At 44.2% G+C, this 19,798-nt stretch overlaps 1 long non-coding RNA gene across 1 annotated transcript in view; it reads left to right on the plus strand.

Annotated features, from left to right (window-relative positions):
• The window catches only part of LOC127493954 (uncharacterized), a 48,561-nt gene that overhangs the window by 26,732 nt on the left and 2,031 nt on the right, over positions 1-19,798 (plus strand). Inside the window, exon 2 of the long non-coding RNA XR_007924593.2 lies at positions 5,195-5,320. This is a non-coding gene — a long non-coding RNA (uncharacterized lncRNA). The remainder of the gene's footprint in view (positions 1-5,194; positions 5,321-19,798) is intronic.

Here is a 19,798-nt window from a genome sequence, read left to right on the forward strand (position 1 = left end):
CACAATAGTTTGAACTGGGCCAGGCCAAAGCCAAGAGCCAGAATCTCCTGCTTTCCTTAGTGCATAAGCTAAGTGCTGGATCAGAAGTAGGGAATCCAGGACTTAAATTGGCACCCATATGGGATGCCAATTTTGCAGGCAGTGGCTTAATCTGCTGTACCACAATGCCAGCCCTTCAATAATTTTTTATTTCCTTTTTGATTTCTTTTGTGACCTACTGTTCATTCATGAACATGTTTTTCAATCTCCATTTGTTTGCATATTTTCAATAATTTTTTGTTGCTAATTTAAAGCTTAATTTCATTGTGATCAGAAAGGGGTACACAATATGATTTCATTTTTTTTTAATTTGTTGAGACTTCTTTTATGGCCTAGAATATGGTCTATGCTAGAGAATGTCCCATGCAATGATGAAAATAATGTGTATTCTGCAGCTGTTGGATGAAATGCTCTGTAGATATCTATTAGGTCATTTAGTCTATAGTGTAGATTTGCTCTGCTGTTTCTTTGCTTTATTTTGTCTGGTTGATCTGTCCATTGATGAAAGTGGGGTATTGAAATCCCTCAGCATTATTGTGTTAGAGTTTATATCTTCAGTTATTTCCATTAACATTTGTTTTAAAAAACTGGGTGCCCTAGCATTGGGTACATATACATTTACTGTAGTCATATCTTCTTGTGAATTGACACCTCAATAGTTACATAGTGACATTGTTTGTTTTTTTCAACAGTTGTTGTCTTAAAGTATGTTTTGCCTGATAAGAGTATAGCTACTCCTGCTCATTTTTAAATTTCCATTTGCATGGAATATCTTTTTCTATCCTTTCATTTTCAGTCAGTGTGTATCTTTATTTGAGAAGTGTGTTTCTTGTAGGCAGCATATTAGATGTGTTTTTTTAATCTATTCAGCCAGTACCTTGTTACTAGAGAATTTAGTCCATTCACATTCAATGCTATTATTGATAGGAAATAACTCGGTTCTGCCATTTTCCATAAATATTCCTAATATTTGTTTTTAATCTCTTTTCTTCTTTTACTAGGTTTTATACCTTCACATTCTTCCATGATGCTGGTTATCATTCTCTATTTTTTTGTGAAGTACATACTTAATTATCATTTGTAAGGCTGGCCAGGGGACGACAAATTTTTTCTAGCTTCACTTGTCTTGGAAGGTCTTTAATTCACCTTCATTTATAAATGAAAGCTTCACTAGGTAAAGTTTTATTGTTGGTAGTTTTGTTGTTGTTGTTTAAAACTTGGAATATATCCCTCTATACTCTCTTGGCCTGTAGGGTTTCTGTTGAAAAATCTACTATCAATCTGATGGGAGTTCCTTTAAAGGTGATTAAGTATTTCACTCTTGAAAATTTTAGAATATTCTCTTTAAGTTTTCCATTTGAAAATTTGACTATAATCTGTCATAGTGAGGATCTTTTCTGATCATACCTATTTTGGGTCCTGTGTGCTTTCTGTATTTGGTTGCAGTATCTTTCTACAAATTAAGGAAGTTTTCTGCTATTACTTCACTATATAGGCTTTCTAAACCTTTCTCTTTTTTCCCCACACCTTCAGAAACTCCTAACACTAATATATTTGTTCTCTTTTTTAGTATCCCATAGATCCTGAACATTGTTTTCCGTCTTTCTAATTTTTTCCTTTCTTTCCTTTGTCTGACTAAGATATTTCAAAAGATCTGCATTCTGGATTGGATGTTCAATCTTTTGCCTCATTGACTCTGTTGTTAAGGCTTTCCACTGTATTTTTATATGAGTTATCAAGTACTTCATTTCTAACAATTCTGTTTGGTTTTTCTTCAGTATATCTCTTAGTTGAATTTTTCATATCATATACTGACTTCTTAATTTCATTTGACTGTTTCTCTGTTTTTAAGTAATCATACAAATATTCTTTTGAATTTTTCAGGCATTTTATCAATCTCACCTCTTTCACCATCCAATATTAATGAACTATGGTGTTCCTTTTGATATGTGTCTCTAGTGCCTGAGGCTTACACTTCAACTCCAAGGGTGTGTCCCAGGTGAGGAAAGGGAGCTCTGGCCACTGTTTGTAGGTAGCGCAACAAGCCAGAGTGACACCCAAGTTGGGTGTGGTGGAGCACCTCTGGCTACAGTCAGTGGAGGGAGGGGATACTTGAGAAAGCTAGTGTGTTCACAGCCCCAGCCATTTGGTGTGTCAAGGTAAACCAACTGACTCACTTCCTAGAGCAAGCTCATGGTGCCTGAGCACCTGACCCACCTAGGCATGAGTACTGTGCAGAGCACTGACCGACATGATACTGTATTCTCCTGACTCCACCATGAGATCTGTCTCAAGAGTACAGGAAGCTCTGAATTTCCACAGTCAGGCTGGGTGGGTCCACAGGAACCCAGTAGGAACCAGCAAACCTCTCAGCTCCGTAGCCTATGCCACAGTCAGAGAGGGTGCAGAGTGTCTGCCCTCTACCCACAAGCTGGCTACCCCAGCCCTGCCCTGGAAGCCTCTGGCAGGGGCAGAGCTGTGTTTGCTCTTCCTCAGCTCAGGACACGGTTTAGGGGCAGCTCCCCCTGAGCAGATTAAGCCTGGTGCTTTGGAGGGGGCTTTTGGAAGAAGGCAATATGGCCTCACTTCACACAGCACAGTAGTTGTCCAGACACCTACCAGGCTGGACAGGAAGCAACTGGGGACCATGGAATTCTCCCTCAGTCAAAGCTGCCAGAGGTAAGGGCCCAGCAGCTTCCCCTCCCCTTACCCTGGGAAGATGGCACTTTCCAGCCCAAAACCAGCCATGCAGATGCAGAAGTGCCTGGTGATGGTGCGCCTGTCCTCTCTCCTTGCTGCTCCATGTGGCCCCTGTTCTGTCTGTTCCCCACTGAAAGTTTCTTTCAATCAGTCCCCCGGGAGGTCAGTCTGGCTTCTCACTATTCAGCCATCTTGGATAACCTCCTAACTCTGCCATTCAAATAAATAAATATATATATATGTGTGTGTGTGTGTGTGTGTACATATATATAAATACATGTATTTTTAAAAGACTAGATGATTTGGCTGCCCTATACTGATCTCATCTTTTCCAAGTTTGCTTTGTTGCTTTATTCCTTGTGGTTTGGAATGTACATTAGTTTGCTAGGGCAGCTGTAAAAGCCACTAAAACTAGGTGGCATCAAAAATGTATCCTACTTCCCATGTTGGATCGTCCTCTCCTTTTTAATTCTATCAATTATTATTAGCAGACACTGGTCTTATTTATGTGACACTTAATCCCATCTTTATGATCAATTATGAATTTAAACTGATCACTTTAACTAGGAAGATGACATTGGCACATGCCAACTTAATGGGATTTGGAGTCCCATGGCACGTCTCTAGCTCTACCATTAGGGATAAGTCCAAGTGAGTGTGTGCCAAACTGTACATCTTCTCCCTCTCTTATTCTCTTATTTTTAACAGGAAGCAATTTTCAGTTAAATTTAAACACCTAAGAATAATTGTGTGTTAATTAAAGAGTTCAACCAATGGTATTAAATAGAACAAGAAAATACTGAGAAGAATTAAATAGTAAGCTGTTCCTCGACAGCCAGAACAAGGGCTGGTCAAGTTGTTGTTTCTCATAGTGTCCATTTCACTTCTACAGGTTTCCTTTTAGGTGCTCAGTTAGTTGTCACCGATCAGGGAGAACATACGATATTTGTCCCTTTGGGACTGGCTTATTTCACTCAGCCTGATGTTTTCCAGATTCCTCCATTTTGTTGCAAATGACCGAATTTCATTTTTTTTACCGTTGTGTATTATTCTATAGAATACATTCCCATAATTTCTTCATCCAGTCTTCTGTTGATGGGCATTTAGGTTGAGTCCATATCTTAGCTATTGTGAATTGAGCTGCAATAAACATTGAGGTGCAGACAGCTCTTTTATTTGCCAACTTAATTTCCCTTGGGTAGATTACAAGGAGTGGGATGGCTGGTTCGTTTGGCAGGGCTATATTCAGGTTTCTGAGGAATCTCCAAACTGTCTTCCATAGTGGCTTTACCAGTTTGCATTCCCACCAACAGTGGATTAGTGTGCCGTTTTGCCCACATCCTCTCCAGCATCTGTTGTTAGTTGATTTCTGTATGTAAGCCATTCTAACCAGGGTGAGGTGAAACCTCACTGTGGTTTTGATTGGCATTTCCCTGATGGCTAGTGATCCTGAACATTTTTTCATGTGTCTGTTGGTAATTTGGATTTCCTCTTTCGAAAAATGTCTATTGAGGTCCTTGGCCCATCTCTTAAGTGGGTTGTTTGTTTTGTTGTTGTGGAGTTTCTTGACCTCTTTTTTTTTATTCTTTTAAAAAGATTTATTTATTTGAAAGTCAGAGTTATACAGAGAGAGAAGGAGAGGCAGAGAGAGAGAGAAAGAGAGGTCTTCCATCTGCTGGTTCATTCCCCAGTTGGCCATAATGGCCGGAGCAGTGCCAATCCAAAGCCAGGAGTCAGGATCTTCTGGGTCTCCCATGTGGGTTCTGGGGCCCAAGGATTTGAGCCATCTTCTTCTGCTTTCCCAGGATATGGCAGGGAGCTGGATAGGAAGTGGAGCAGACAGGACTTGAACTGGCACCCATATGGGATGCCAGCACTGCAGACAGCATCTTTACCCACTGGGCCACAGCACCAGCCCCAGTCATGTTCTTTAAAAAAAAAATGTCATTTTATTTGGAAGGCAGAGAGACTGAAAAAAAAAACACAGAAAGATAAACAATGACAGATCTTTCATCCACTGGTTCAACCCCCAAATGTTCACAATAGCTGAGGCTGGACCAGCCCCAAGCCAGGAGCTTGAAATTCTATCTAGGTGTCTCTGTGAATAGCAGTGACCCAATTACTTGGGCTGTCATCTACTGCCTCCCAGGGTGTACTTTAGCAGGAAGCTGGATGGGAAGTGGAGGAGTCTGATAGGTTATGTGGAAATCCTCAGTGCTGTGCCTTGGGTCTACTGTGCCAATGTCTGTCTTAACTTAATTGCTGTGCCAATGTCTGCCCCTGAACAAGGTCGCATTCTGAGGTAAGGAGTAAGTAGGACTTCAACATATGGACTTTGAAGGACACAGTTCAACCCATAACAGCAGGTTTCAACACCCTCATTATTTCCCTGAGCTTTCTGGACTATAAACTCCAAAGGAAACAGACAGTACCTAATTATAACTCTATTTGTCAGCCTTTTGACATTGCAGGCAGACTGCATTGGAGCGTGAATGTGAGACCTTATGTACAAAGGAAGAAGGACCTGACCTTCTTACAGAACAGAAGATCTTATGACAAGATTTTATCTGAATTTTTAAAGGTAGAAATACTACAATTAATGCTTCAAACATATTGTTTAATTTTATCTATGGCAATTATTAGTTCAGCTAAAAAAAATCATTCAAAAGAGAGAATATCAGAGATTCTGTAGCAGGAAATTTAAAATGTGGCATCACTTGATCAAAATCCTGATGAACTTTTCCTAAATGTGTGAGCTTGTTGATAATGCTGACAACATAGGGGCCACACTCTGAGCCTCAGAAAGATTTTCATTGTGACAAAATTTTCTTTGAGTATGTTTTCATCTGGAGGGGGCTGGGGACTTGGGGTGTGTGTGTTCGTGTGTGTGTCTGTGTGTGATTTTCCATTTCTCTTCTTTGAAAAAGTGACCCATATATGATTTTTTAATAGAGGAGGATACTCCAAAGGTTTGCTGTGGAAAGAAAGGACTGGACTCTCTGTGTCCCACAGTCCTCCAGTTCCCCTCCTACTGACAATTCCACATTTAAAAACATGAATGCAACCAATGCACACCACAGATAGCATGCTACTGACTACCCTGCACCTGAGTTTTTTCCCTTTCTCTCTCTGTACCTGGGCTCTCAAAGATCCTGGCAGATCAGTAGCTGTTTCATTTGCCCTAACAGGTACATGCATTGTTCCAAAGCCACAATTTCTCTCGGTTGGAATTGTATTGACACAAAGAATGCAGTGTTCTCACAATGCTATAACGTGCCCCTCCTCGCCTCCACCCGTCACTTCCCCTCTGCTGAGGAACCAGGCAGTGTCCATGCCTACCACACAATATCGAATACAAAGATAGATTTAATCAGTTTTCAATAGCACCATTGTACTAGAGAAGGCCAGTTTGGTCACTTGTAGTTAAGAACAAAAATGTTCAGGACTGTCGCTTTCCTACACAGCTTCCCTTTCCAGTTCCTTTGCTCCTAAATTTTACAGGTAAAGAAGCATTAAATTTCATCTAAAAGTAACAACAAAAAAGTAAACACTTGTATGAAAACTGAACTTCCATGGCTTTTTTAACTGAAAATACTTGCAAAAAGTTTCTTTGTAAGGTGAAAAATGTAAGAGCAGTAAACATTTTGCTCATGGGTGCCATGTTGTGCCCAAATCAGCTGCAAGAATAGAATTTTCAATGGAAATTTGAGACAAGAAGTATCCAGTTCCTGAAGCATTTCTCCAAAGAATTGTGATAGGCGGTGAAACTGGTTTTACCACTATGATCCTGAAGACAAAACCCAATCAAAGCGATGGATATCAAGAGGTGAACATGGTTGGATCAAAGTGAGAGCAGACTAGTCAAGAGGAAAGGTCAAGGCACCAGTTTTTAGAGTGCTCAGGCATTTTCCTTTTTGCCTCTCTGGACCAAAGAACAACAATATCTGCTCATAAGGAGTGTTTTGAGAAACTTCAAGAATATTTTACCTGGGGCTAGCGCTGTGGCACAGCAGGTTAAAGCCCCAGCCTGCAGCACTGGCATCCCATATGTGCACCAGTTCAAGTCTCGGCTGCCCCACTTCCAACCCAGCTCTCTGTTTTGGCCTGGGAAAGTAGTAGATGACCCAAGGGGCCGGCGCTGTGGTGTAGCAAGTAAAGCCACCGCCTGCAGTGCCGGCATCCCATATGGACGCCAGTTTGAGTCCCAGCTGCTCCATTTCCCATCCAGCTTTCTGCTATGACCTGGGAAAGCAATAGAAGATGGCCCAAGTGATTGGGCCCCTGCACCTACATGGGAGACCCAGAAGAAGCTCCTGGCTCCTGGCTTCAGATCAATATAGCTCCAGGCCATTGCGGCCAATTGGGGAGTGAATCAGCAGATAGAAGACCTTTCTCTCTCTCTCTCTCTCTCTCTCTGCCTCTCCTTCTCTTTCTGTGTAACTCTGACTTTCAAGTAAATAAATAAATAAATCTGAAAATAAGGATGGCCCAAGTCCTTGGACCTCTGCACCCACATGGAAGACATGGAGGAGGCTCCGGGCTTCGGATGGGCACAACTCCAGCTGTTGCAGCCAACTGGGGAGTGAACCAGTGGAGGAAGACCCCCCCTCTCTGTCTCTGCTTCTCTGTGACTCTTTCTTTCAAATAAATAAAGTAAACCTTAAAAAAAGAAAAGTTTACCAGAAAAATACCCAGGAAAGCTTCACCAGAGAGTACTTCCTCAAGACAGTGTTCCTGCTCACTCCTCTCATCAGACAAGATCAATTTTGCAAGGGTGTTGGCAGAAAGTCATTAGATGTCCACCTTATAGTCCTGGTTTGGCTCTTTCTAGCTTATATTTGTTTCCCAATCTTAGAAAAATAAAAACCATGGGACTGGCGTTGTGGCATAGTAGGCTAAGCTTCCGCCTGTGGTGCCAGCATCCCATATGGGCGCCTGTTCATTTCCTGGCTGCTTTTCTTCAGATCCAGCTCTGTGCTATGGCCTGAGAAAGCAGTAGAAGATGGCCCAAGTGCTTAGGCCCCTGCACCCATATGGGAGAATCAGAAGAAGTCCTGGCTCCTGGCTTCGGATCAGCACAGTTCCAGTCATTGCGGCCATCAGGGGAGTGAACCGGAGGGTGAAGATCTCTCTATCTCTCCCTCTCTCTGTCTGTAATTCTGCCTCAGATAAATAAATAAAATCTTTAAAAAGAAAACAAACTACTCTTCAAAGTAATCAAAGTATTTTTTCTTTAAAAAAAAAAAAAAAACTTGTTTTTATTTGAGAGACAGAAAGATAGAGACAAAGAAGTCTTCCATCCTGTGGTTCACTCTTCAAATGCAGAAAACATCGTGAGTTGGTCCAGGCCGAGGCCAGGAGGGAGAAATTCAAACAAGTCTCCCAAATGAGTGACAGGCACTTGAGTCATGCCAGGGTGCACATTTACAGGCAGTTGGATTGGAAGCAGAGCCAGAACTCAAACCAGACCCTTTAATATGTGCAAGCATTCTAAGAGGCATCGTATCCACTATGCCAAATGCCCAGCCCTGAACATTTCTTCTTAACACTTGAGATCCTAAATTCTTTTTGAGAATCTGGTGGATTTAGTGCCTACCTCTCCCTCAGAAAAGGGGCACATACTCCCCAAAATTTGCAGAATACTTAGGAACCCTCCCCAGAAAGAACCCCAGATTGAAAACCTAGGACCATTTTATGTCCCTACCACTTACCTACACCTTCTTATTCATAATTTCACTTTGTTTTAAGCTTTTTACGAGCTTGACAGATCACTAATGAAATTTGAAGTTAATTCGCCATGTATTTTTTCCATATTATTTATTTAAAGAATTTATCTAATGATTTTAATATCTTAAGTATTAAGTGGAAAATGTTAACACAACACCTAAAATCAGATGATAAGTCAGAAACATCAATTTCTAGGCATTCTCTGGGCCACAGCATGGAGTCAGTAATGATTCCAGTATGTCATGTCCCATGTTGTCCACCAGAGGACAGTATTATCTCATATATTCTCTGGCTTTTACTCTGGCACTCATACTGCTGAATTTATTTTCAGTAAATCCTTCTGAAAATTACTTGCAAAGAGTAAAGAGTTAACTATTTCATTATGTATGAAATGCATTATTATATAATAATTTTATTAAAATTTTTCTATTTAACACATGGAAATGTACTAATGAATTTCATTTATAATCAGTACTTCAAATGAAAATCAGGCCTTTATTACCATTCATTATTACATCAATTTGCTTAAATTATCATTCCTTGTGGAATGGTGTTTACAGTGCTATTTATAATTGAAACTTCATATACCATTAGCACAAACTGAGAAAAAGCACATTTTGATAGGCCACTGAACTAATTCTTGATCCCAACTCTTCTCCCATTGTTCCCGGGTTGTTTTTCCCATTCAGAAAAGATTTGATGACCCCCTGCATTGCAGGGCATTCCTCTGTGTGAAGAAAACAGAAGTCCCTGAACTCAAGGAGTTGACACGCTGGCAGGTGGGGCAGGGAGGATAAACAAATCCACCTGCCTCCCATATGTGTTAAGATGTGATGTGGCTGGGAAGAAAGTGAAGCTGGAGGGGGACACAACACACTGAGAGGCAGGGATGCAATTTTAAATAGCGTGGCCAGGGACCCTTCACCCACAAGCCAACTAAGAGGTAACTAAGCACGGAAGGATTTCAGAGTCCTACAGATCTAGAAAAAGATGATTCCACACTGGCAGAATCATCCAGGGTATAGTTGCTGTTGAGAAACAGCAAGGGGGCAGTCATGGCTGGAGAGTGAGCCAGGGTAGAGGGACAGCAACGGGCCAAAGGTGAGGGGCACAGCAACCTTGGGCTTGGAGTTTGTCTCTGAACAACATGGAGCAAAGTTGAGGTTTAAGCAAAGGCAGGACATGATTTATGGGAATAAAAAAAAATCATTCTGAATACTGTGTCCAGAAGGGACTCCAGGGGAACAAGGGTAGACTCACAGACCATTAGTAAGCCATCGACAGTAACCAGGTGAGAAATTATGGTGATTGGGGCCAGAGTGAGAGCAGCAAAGAGTTTGGGGACAAATGACGTTGAGGTATTGATGAAATATTGAATGAGCAGTGATATATGGGAGACTGGCATTCAGGAAAGGTGTCCAGGTGCAAAATATACCATTGAGAGATTCAGTGTAGAAATGGAAAGAGACCTTAAAGACAACAAGCATAGAAAGAAAAAAAAAAGGTCTGAAACATCCAATATTTAGAAGTCAGGGCAGCTGCTGAAGCGTGTCAAGAGAGGGAGGAGAGAAACCAGGAATGAAGCATCTGAATCCAACGGCTGACCCATCATCAGTAGCTAAGGGCAAGGGCCGACCCACAATGTCAGCAAGATGGAGCCCAGGGTGACCTTGACAATGTGATGTTTGTAGAGGGGCAGGCCTGGAAACCTGACCACAGGGGACTACAGAGATTAAGAGTAGTGCTGGTGCCAGCAAGAATAACAGTTATTTCATGGAATTTTGGTAGAAACAAAGCACAAGCTGGAGAGTGATATCAGAGCAATGAGTGTTTTCACAAGGTAAGAGAAGTGATTTTACGTATTAACAGTAGAGGGGGAACATGGAGATTGCAGAAAGAGGGGACTTTCCAAAGCAGTGGCCTTGAGTACACAAAGCAGATGGGAACAATGAGGAGGTGAAGTAGCCTCCCTCAATGAACGGTCAAGTCCAGGGCCCAAATGCCAGGAACTGGAGAACATTTTTTACTAAGAAAATAAGGGTCCCGGGGCAGGTGTGGGGAAGCAGGTTAAGCTGCCACTTGCGATGCCCACATCCCATCCCAGAGTGCCAGGGATCAAGTCCTGCCACTGCTTGCAATACAGCTACCTGTTAATGCACACCTCAGGAGGCAGCAGGCAGTGGCTCAGTTACATGAGTTCCTGCCACCCACTTGGGAGTTCCTGACTCCTGGCTTCAGCCTGGTCTAACCCTGGCTTTTGCAGGCATTTGGAAAGTGAACCAGCAGGTGAGAGATCAAGAGATCTTTCTCTTTCTGTCCCTCTGCCTTTCCTTTTAAAAAATAAAATAAGGGCATTGACTACTATGTTTGAGAGTTGCTGGGGCCAGTACTGTGGCTAGCAGGTTAAGCTGCCGCCTGTAATGCCAGCATGGGCACCAGTTCGAGTCCTAGATGCTCCATTTCTGATCCAGCTCCCTGATAATGTGCCTGGGAAAGCAGCAGAAGATAGTTAAAATGCCTGGGCCTCTGCTACCTATGTGGGAAACCCTGATAGAGTTCCAGGTTCCTGCACTTGGCCTGGCTCAGCCCTGGCTCTTGCAAGCATTTTGGGAGTGAACCAGCAAATGGAAGCACTCTCTCTCTCTCTCTCTGCTTTTCAAATAAATAAAATAAATCTTTAAAAAAATTTAAGAGTTCTCACAGTAAATAAATATGTGAAATGATATGTATGTTAATTAATGACCAGATATTCCACAATGTATGCATATTTCAAAACATATTGCACACCATATATACGCACAATTTGTATCTGCCAGCATTTTAAAAAATATGTAAGAAAACAAATTTATGCTCTCCTCAGCCCCTGCATTAGCACATCCTTACTAGCACTAGAGCTGAAGATTTTAGAACATTTTTGCTATTTTGATGGAGATAGTTGTTAGATTTGCTTTGCATAATATATATCTTCTATGTTCATTTATTATTTTCATCTGCTTGAAGTACACACAGAGTGAGAGAGATCTTCCATCTGGTTCATTCCCCAGATGGAAGCAATAGCCAGGGCTCGTTCAAGCTGAAGCCAGGATCCCAAAACTCCATCTGGGTCTCCCATCTGAGTACAGAGGCCCAAGCACTTTAGTCATTTTCTGCTGCTTTGACGGATGCACTAGCAGCGAGCTGGATCAGACGCGGAGCAGCCATGTCTCCAACAAGCTCTCTGATACGGGCTGTGGACCTCCGGAGCAGGCAGCTTCATCCACACTGCCTCCTCCCCGTACCTATTTTTAGTAAAACATCGGGATAATGCTTTGAATGCTAAAAAAAAAAAAAAAAAAAAAAAAAAAAAAAAAAAAAATCCCTGCTATTCCACGGCCCTTTATTCTGCATCTCGTTGGGAAACGAGCGCCTACCAGCTCTGCGAGCGGCTGCCCAGTCCGCCCCATCGAGTTGAACTGCGCAGCAGCCTGAGTCGAGGACTCTCCCTTGTCCAGAGAGCCGGGACCTAGTTTTCACGAGAGAGGAGCCCAGTGGGCAGTGAAGTCTACTTCAGAAGACTTTGTCACCCCACCAGGACTTCACAGAGCAGCCTCCCCAAGAACAGCCAGGGTTGACCCTGGGCTGCGCCCCGCGGGTGTGGCTCTGCGCTAGCCACTTCCCTCGAGCTCCCTGCAGACCTGCTGCAGAGGGAACAACAGAAATGTGATTGCGAGGACAAAGCCGAAGTAGCTCGCGGTGGTTCCAAAACAGACAACCAATCGCCTTTTGTTAGATTTAGGACTGCTGGATGGACACACGTCGGATCTCTACAGGGCTCACACCCTGAAGTCGTTGAAATGTGACCTTCTCACCGACGTCTCCATGACTTAACCTCAGGTTGGGTTAAGTTAACCTCAGGTGCTTAAGCAGTTTGTTTGTATTTATTTATTTGAGGTGCAGAGAGAAAGAGTGGGAGAGAGAAATAGACGAGACAGGGAGCTCCCATCTGTTGGTTCATTACCCAAATGCCCACCAATAGCCAGGGCTCAACTGGGGCTGGGCCAAGATCAAGCCCCCAGCCAAGAGCTCAATACAGTTCTCCCGCATGAGTTGCAGAAACCCAGCAACTTGAGCCAGCACCAGAAGCAGAGGGTCAGGGCTGGAGCCAGGGATAAAGCCCAGGTACTCTAATATGCGATCTGGGTGTCTTAACTGATAAGCAGAAACACCCAACACTGCTTAAGCAATTTAATCAGGCAGTGACCTGATAAAGTGGAAAATGTGCCGGAATTAGGAAGCTCAGGATCAGCTGGCTAATGAACACTTGTTTTAGGAAACTTCCTTTCTCTTGTGGCGTAAAGAAATACGATTCAATTATTTGGCCAAATCAATGCGCTGGGCCAAGCACAGGACCAGCACTCACAAGTTACTCCACAGTGGGACAGAATGTCCTGTTTCTCTTTTTTCTTTATGCTTTATTGCCAACACCTTGCAAATTAATTACCTTCTCAAAAATGCCAGCCACCCCTTTTCTCCCAGAACCATGAAAGACGTCAGCTTTTTTTCTTTTTTTAGCCAAAGGATAGTTGAGGATGAGTCTGAGGGCAGGATTCACTTTCTCAGATCTTTTACTGCAACTGTTCCAGACAGGATTTTTTTCCCACCCTCCTCCTAATCTCCCCACAGAGTACTTTGGGATCAGAAGCTCATGGTCATGAATTGCTTCTAAGCCATCTCTTAGCCTCAACAGTAAGATGTCCCGGGATTACAGATTCCCACATGCCCCCTGCCACCTGTCCCCACCTGAAAACGTCGCTGCCGCCTTCCCTGGAGTTTCCAGAGGGCAGTTTGTTTTTCAACATGGCTGCCTTGTCTTCCTGGTCTGAATCTTTATCTGTTCAAGCAGCAGCTTTTAGTTAACTTGAGTGACCCCAGGCTCTATCAGCCACTCTCGTGGGGCGACAGAGGGGACATGAGGTCACAGTAGCATAAATGCTAACATTAACAAGCTCTCCCAAGATCCCATGCGGCTTGAAATCCCACGATGGAGGTCTGTACTCTCTGGCTTTTTCCTTTAAGAATCACTGTACTTGAAAATCACTTCAGATCTACAGAAATGCAGTGAAGAGGGGCAGGCATTTGGCACAGTGGTTGGGATGCTGGATCGCGCAGCAGAGTGCTTTGGGCTCAAATCTCAGCTCTGTTTCCAATTCCATCTTTTTTTAAATTACTCCCAGCACTGGAGGGAGCAGTGATGGCACAAGTGGCTGAGTTCCTGCCACTCCTGTGGAAGTCCCAGTTAGGTTCTCTGCTCATCTTCAGCCTGGCCCAGCCCCTGCTGTTGCAGGCTCTGGGCAGTAAACCAGAGACTGAGAGCTGTCTGTCTGTCTCTGTCTCTACTTTTCAAATAAAATAATAATAATAACAAAAATACCATAAAGATAGTACAGAGCTCCTCATACTTCATACCCCATTACCCCATTGCTGCTATCCTAAGTACATTTGCCACAACAAAGGCACTAAACACAGCCAACAATTCTTTTTAGAAACATGACTGCAGCACCTAAAAATAGGTGCAAGCAATTTCTTAAATGGCTGTATTTATCCCCTAGCTTTCCTGCATCTTTATTCCCTGGCCATCTGCCTCAATTCCCACAGGAGAGGCTGCAATCACCCATTCTGCAGATGTGAAAACAGAGTCACAGAGGGCAGCAGCTGCTCACCCAGGCTAGGAGTCTCCCTGAGAGCTCATGGCCCTGTCAGGAGATGTTTTGATCATTGTGGCTTGGGAGGTGGTACTGACATGAGGGGGTGCCGGCCAGGGAAGATGAACATCCCACAATACATGAGACACTCCCCATTGCAAACACCTGACCCCAAATGTCCACAGAGCCACACCTGAGAAACTGCAGAAGGCTGAGCTGCAGAACAGCATCCGCTGTCACCCAGATCATCATCCCCTCCCAGGACTGACTGCTAACAACATCCTGAGGGCCTCTGGGACAGGGTCTGGGCGCGCAGCAGGGAGGTGTATCTGATTCATTTCCGTGCTGCTGACCCTGGCCCCACTCCCTGTGGCCAACCTGGTGTAGAATGAAGAGCACAGTAACTTCTGTTCTCATATTTGACAGTGATGTAACAAAAACCACTTAAAAAGAGGGGGAAATGGTATTTCCCTAGAAAACTGGGAGTATTGCTTTCCAACGCAGTATTGAAGAATGAACTGAAAGGAGCAAAGAAAACTGCTGATTTGGACATTGTTTATCACATGGTTTGTCTCTGGGGACAGGTGCTATGAAGAAATACACTTTCCTCAACCACAGTGGCTCTGAGCTCTGTCACTGATGGCTGCAGTGGCTCAGGTGTTAAAGGGTCATCTGAGAGCTCCTGTTCTGGGGGCTGCCCCGGCTCAGCCTGCCTATCCAGCAGTTCTCATAAGGCACCAAGGGCCCATGGAGAACAGGAGGAGGGAGGAAGAGTGAGCCTGGATTTAGAAGGAGGGACAGGCAGTCCCTGCAGAGGAATGTGGAGGGACCAGTGCTTCCTCTCACAGGGCTCTATTTAGGGATCATCAAACCCAAGCAGCACCCCTGTTGCCTCACCGCAGGGCAGGGCACCGCTCTGCTGAGCAGAGCACCTCACTGTAGAAATCATGGCAATGATGCAAGAATGGTGGTCACATCCACGGCTCCAAATTTACTGAATAGTTTCACAAGTTTGGAAGTCTCAAAGGTCTGACAAACAATTCAGTGCCATCAGTTTCATCCATAGGTTCTCAGTCCATCACCTGCCATTCTATCACCTGCACCCAGTTGTGCCCAGAAATCTCTTCTGCTACTCCATTGTCTGCAGTTCTTGGTATCAAGAGAATAAAGAAATATGAATTTAACCCCATTGGCAAATGTTGTTAAACAAAGAACGTCCTTGCATAAGGCAGAGCATTCTGAATGTCCTGCACAGGCCGTTCCCCTGCTCCACAGCAGCTCAAGGTCCCTACAGTACATGCCTGGCTCTCCAGCCCTCCAGTCCCTGGAGCCCATGGCTGGCATTTAGCCCCATGGTCTGCATCTGAAGAATTGCCAGGACTTTCTCAGCTGATCAGACAGTTACAGACTTGGTGACCCCTGATCTTCAGCTCATTCCACGTCCAGTCTAGTGAGGCCACCTTACCCCTGCTTAGGGGGTCTCCTTGCCTGCCCTATTAATGCCTCTCCCAATAAGCTCACCCACCAGTACCATTGGCTATCTAGCTAGAGCTCATAGCATCATAGAAGCGTCTAGAAATTAGACATTCTGGGGAATTAAGCCCTCACTCACTCACCTGACTCTGCAGTTGCCCACAGTGTTAAAGAGGGGAACCTCTCTGTGAGATTTCCTCCTCTTAAGAAGGAAATAGGGCAAAACCCAATCTTCTTTCTTCTCTAGTCTCCACCTGCCTCAACTGTCTCCACTTGGAGCACCATAGCCTGGAAGCTGATACAGATCCTCACTCCCTGTGCCTCTGCTTCCTCCTCCCTCCCAATACAATAGGCCCTCGTCTCTACCTTCCCTGATGGCCAGGACTTACCGGGAAGGATACTGAAGACGCAGGGTACAATCACTTTCCCCAGATGGGACCCACCCACCTCTTACCTCTTGACTTTAAGGTTCAGACTTGAAGGTGAAAAACTGGAAGCAAAAAATGATCCCGCAGCAAAGGAAAAATAGATCCATCCAGTATTCCTCAAAATGTGGTTATTTTATGCTTATTTTCTCGAAAGTCGAATTTTTGAATTTTTTTAAAGAGTTTCCTTAACCAGCTTTTAAGATCCCTAAATTGTCAGTTCACCTTGAGGGCTCCAAAGAAGGCTTTTCATTACTCATTTAAAACAAACAAACAAACCCAAAACCACCTAACCAATTTCCCCAAATTGCAATTACAAGCCAAAAGCAGGCCAGCACTGCAGGACCAGAAAGCGCTGAGAAGCTGTCTATGAGAAACTGAACACAGGATTCATTTCAGAAAGGGAATGACATGTATGGAATTTATGGCAAATAAAAGTATGTTCGGAAAATTCAAGGCCAGCATTATTAATAAAGTAGCCTATTGTATATGATAGTGAATGCACATCCTTCATTACTTTGGCAGTCTTCATATCAGATAGTGAGACACACCTTCCAACCTCAAAAGATGGAACTACTCTATGAAGCTTACCATATAAAACCAGTTTTATCTGTAAAGTGAATCTTTAAATGAAATTGCCTAATGGAATAAAATTTTAGTATGACTCAATTTCATTTGAATTTCTTTGGGAACTCTTCCAAATACTGATGTAATTTTTGGCACAAATCATCATTTGCAAGGTCACAGGGTGTAAGCACAAGGACTCACTTTCCGATTATTCATCATTTCCAGATAGTATCTGTCCTTTTGCATATTGATTAGATCTCAGATAAAAGTTGAAAATCACTTCTAGAGCCTTATTAAAGTCTCAATAGATGTCAGGTGAAAAATTTGCATGATGACTATTACAGGAATTATTTTTAAGAAGTCACTTCTCAATAAGACACATTTTGTTCAATTAATCGAGAAAACAATCATCACATATTGCTTTTAGCAGATTCTTTGAGACACTTAACCCCAGTTTCATTGTCTTCTGTGTTTGACTTAGATCCGCTATCAAAAAGAATAAATCTCGGGGGCTGGCGCTGTGGCGTAGCAGGTAAAGCCAACGCCTGCAGTGCCAGCATCCCACATGGGATGGGTTCGAGTACTGGCTGCTCCACTTCTGATCCAGCTCCCTGGTAATGTGTCTGGGAAAGCAACCGAAGATGGGCAAGTACTTAGACCTCTGCACCCACATGGGAACCTGGAAGAAGCTCCTGGCTCCTAGCTTCAGACCAGCCCAGCTCTGGCCTCTGCAGCCATTTGGGAAGTTAACCAGTGATGGAAGACCTGTCTCTCCCTCTCTCCCCTCTCTCTTTCCCTCTCCCTCTCTCTCTCCCTCTCTCCCTCCCTCCCTCCCTCTCTCCCTCTCTCTCTGTAACTCTGCTTTTCAAATAAACTAAATCTTAAATATATATGTATATGTATATGTATATGTATAAGGAAATTCCAGGTAGGATGAACAGGTGGTGATTGAGTAAGATTCTCTCCAAAGAGACACCAATTTGAACTATTTGCACACCTATCCACTTTTCCAAGAACTGGGAAAGCCACATGAGACCATAGTGTCTGCTTTTAGCATAAATAAGAACAGATCCACTGAAGAAGGCAGAAAGAAGAGTTGCCCATATCACTGTTCTCCAAAGCTCAAGCTGCACAGGATGAAGAGGGAATTGAGGTCAGCACAGTGAACCAAGTGTCTAGCACAGCCCCAGGGTCCCTGCCTCTGGGCTAATACTCTCAGACTGAACCTCAGGAACCTCATTAAACTGCTGGCCAAGGGACTTCCTCCAGCCCCCTCCCCCACCTCAAGACCCACAGCAGGGAGAAGACCCCTCCCACTTGGGAGTGAGGTAAAAAAAGTGTGCACAGAACCAGACATTGCCAAGCACAGAGATATAAAATGGCCTCGAAAAGAAGGGAACCGAGCACAGAGCACCTGCCATGCATCTCGAGATCAGCACTGATCCTATGGGAATTCCACTTGGCAGTGAAAGGGTAAGAAGGAGGCCCCTAGAAATCTCACACCACAGAGAACTAATGCGTTCACTGCTTGAGAACCAGAGGCCCTCCCAGGCCCTAAGTCCAGTTCAAGGAGGTGCCAAGTTACCCAGCCACTGCATTGCCCCAGAGAAAGAGCCCAGTCCAATTGCCCCTTGCCCAGCTTGCTGCACAAAGTCAAGCTGTTTGCAGGAAACTCTGAAAACCCAGCCCTGCGCACCAGCCTGGCGGCCCTCCCCACCCTTTGAATTTGGGCATCTTACCCCCAACTTTCTCTGCCTGCAGAGCCTGCCTAAAAATATTCAGGCAATCCTGCCCACCCTTCTGCTGTCCTGGAAGCAGGCAAGAGGTCCCACACATGCACCCTCCCCCTGGGAAACAATTAGTCATCAGCCCTGAGCAGATTGGCCCACAGAGACCCAGAGTAGCAAGCAAGTGGCCCACCCCATGCATCCATAACCCTAGGAAACAGCTGAGCAGTTTCTCCTAGTTGGCTTACCTGCACAGGTCCCCAGGAAGCAATTGGAGTGCCTTGCAGAACCTCCTGTGGTCCTGTGGAGCAGTGAACAGCCCCTTCTCAGAAGCTCTGTTCACTGAAGCCCTGGGAAGCAGATTGTAGGCTCTTCATACCCACCCTCAGCCCTGGGAAGCAGCCGAGCAGACCTCCCTGAGCAGGGGCCATGCAGTTACCTGTGCAAGCCTTCAGACACTGAAATGCGCTCCACCTGACTGTAGCACACTGTACTGCATCTACCTGGGACCACAGGGGCAGTACTTCCCTAATAAGATCTGCAGAAACTGAAGGACAGCCCACATACAGAAGCTTCCAGCAAACCTGTCTTGCATCCCAGTTGGCAGGGCAATCACACAACCTCTGCAGCCTAGGCCTCTGAGATACCCACAGACGTCTTCAACATTGATTACAGCTCAAGAAGGTAGGTAGATGTTGCACTAAACAACTAGCTAGGACCATGGGCAATGCAGCCAATCTAATTGATGTCCTGGGACATGTTGAGAAAACCACAGATTTTTGGGAACTGCAAACTTCTCAGTCATTTTCTTTTGATTTCAGAAGCATTTCACTAGATCAGAGAAATACAAGGCATGCTTATTTCTCCATCAATTCCTGTGCATTTTCTTTAAAAAAAGATTTATTTATTTATTTGAAAGGCAGAGTTACAGAGAGGCAGAGGCAGAGAGAGAGGTCTTCTATCTTCTATGGCCGCAACAGCCAGAGCTGTGTTGATCTGAAGCCAGGAGCCAGGAACCTCCTCCAGGTCTCTCATGTGGGTGCAGGGGCCCAAGTGTCTGGGTCATCTCTACTGCTTTCCCAGGAAATAGCAGAGAGCTGGATCAGAAGTGGAGCAGCCAGGACTAGAACCGGTACCCAGACGGGATGCTGGCACTGCAGGCGGTGGCTTTACCTGCTACGCCACAGCACCAGCCCCAATCCTGTGCATTTTCTTATTCATCTCAACACACACAGGTACATGCACAGACACTCCCGATTATGAACTAGGGTAAGGATTGTATCTTCATCTTTTAAAATTTTCTTCAATTCTTATTCTAGCATTTTGTAAACAATAGGCATTTGTCAAATGTTTATCACGCTGAACTTAAATTTATTTAATAATTAAAAATGTTAGCTCCTATTTGCTGTAGAGAAACATGGATCTAACAGATGGTGAACCTGTCACAAAGAGAAAATTT

Source organism: Oryctolagus cuniculus, chromosome 4, assembly GCF_964237555.1.
Source record: "Oryctolagus cuniculus chromosome 4, mOryCun1.1, whole genome shotgun sequence".
NCBI classification, from domain to species: Eukaryota; Metazoa; Chordata; class Mammalia; order Lagomorpha; family Leporidae; genus Oryctolagus; species Oryctolagus cuniculus.